The sequence below is a fragment of the Acyrthosiphon pisum genome, chromosome A2, assembly GCF_005508785.2.
Source record: "Acyrthosiphon pisum isolate AL4f chromosome A2, pea_aphid_22Mar2018_4r6ur, whole genome shotgun sequence".
NCBI lineage: Eukaryota > Metazoa > Arthropoda > Insecta > Hemiptera > Aphididae > Acyrthosiphon > Acyrthosiphon pisum.
The window spans coordinates 115,582,017-115,583,772 of record NC_042495.1 but is presented as its reverse complement, the minus strand read 5'-3'; positions in this window follow the sequence as shown (position 1 = coordinate 115,583,772).

The window sequence follows — 1,756 nt, the reverse complement described above, 5'->3', positions numbered from 1 at the left end:
TTTCACGTATTTTGTCAATATAAAAGATTAAAAAATTTTTTTTTCGTCTGTCTTAATTAAATTTTCAAGCTTTTTTAATTTTTACTCAACAAATTGTATTGATATTTATAGAATAAGAAACTAAAAAAATTGGAAACTGAAAAAGTCCGTAAATAGCTCAAAATAAGTCAAAAAAATTTGAAAATGTTATGGTGTATAGAAAACAGTAATATACACATTCAGTAAAAATTGCATGTATCTACAGTCATTTTTTTTAGAGTTACCTACACCAAAAACCAAAATCGATTTTGCTGAAAAATTCCCGTTTTTCCATTTTTTTTTGAGAAATGAAAGAGGACCCTATATACTTAATATTTATAATACACACGAAAACACAAAATTCAAAATAATTGAATTCTTATGTTTGATTTTACAATTGTTTTATCATAATATTATGTTTTTTAATGGTGAAATCCGAGGCCCCCCCATACATACATTGCGAGGCCCATAGTTGCAGCACTGTGTGTATGTGTGTCCACGATAAGTAGTTGAAATAATTCTTCAATTTTCAATTTCAGTATTTTGGAGGCTCAAAAGTAAAAAAGCAGGTAAGTGGATGTCGCTCTGCTGTACAGTAGGTTACAAGTGGGTCACTGTATAATCATAGGCGCAAATTGGTGGGTGGGCTTGGGGGTTGCTAATCCCCCCAAACTTTGCCGTAGCTCTCCTAAAAACCTAGGACATACAATTTTAATATGCTATATTGTAATAGTCGGAAACGGTTTGTCAGTCTAGATATTTTATATTGTTACTAGCTGACCCTGCAAACGTTGTTTTGCTATATAAATTATTTCTAGTAAATATTTTGGTAGTCAAATAAAAAAAAAGGTGGGTAAGTGGATGTCGCTCTGCTGTACAGTAGGTTACAAGTGGGTCACTGTATAATGGATAGTATTAAATTTGAATTCAATGATATAATATCACTGTATAAGAAAAACGATTCTGAGCGGAGACTGTTTGTCAGTCTAGGTATTAGACATACCTATTGTAGGTATACTTATCTATAGTATTAAAAAAAAATTGACCTATAATAGGTATCAATAATAAATTCCAAATTAATCATATCACAGTATCCATTAGGTAACGCGATCAACAACAAACCATGGTACTATCATAGATATATAATAGTATACTTTAGAAGTTTCAAGTACCCACAAGTAATATTATACAATCACAACAAAATAACTAAAATAGTTATTCCAGGTTTTTAATATGTAATTTCGTCCAAATTTGAACTTAAAATGACTATAAAAATAAACTGTGCTTATGTATTTCTTAGAATTTTTGGTAACAGAATTAAATATTTACGTGAAATCTTGTTTTAAATTTTCAATCCTTAGATATAAAAGTTGAACATTTTATAAATTTTTAATTACAAAATAATTATTTAATTTTAAATTTGATAAATTTTGTCAAAATTTCAACTTCAAATGATTATAAAAAAAATGTGTGCCTATGTATTTTTAATATTTTACAATTGCTATTGTAACAATATATCAGGAGCCTTGCATTAAATTTTCACGCATTTTTACCAAACAAATAAAATTTTATTGATATTTATAGAAAAAAAAATTAAAAAAATTGAAAAATGACAATGTCCGTAAGCAGCTCAAAAAGAGTCAAGTTATTTTCAAATTTTTATCGTGTATAGAGAATTCTAATATAAACATTCAGTGAAATTTTCAAGTATCTACAATCATTCGTTTTTTAATTACAA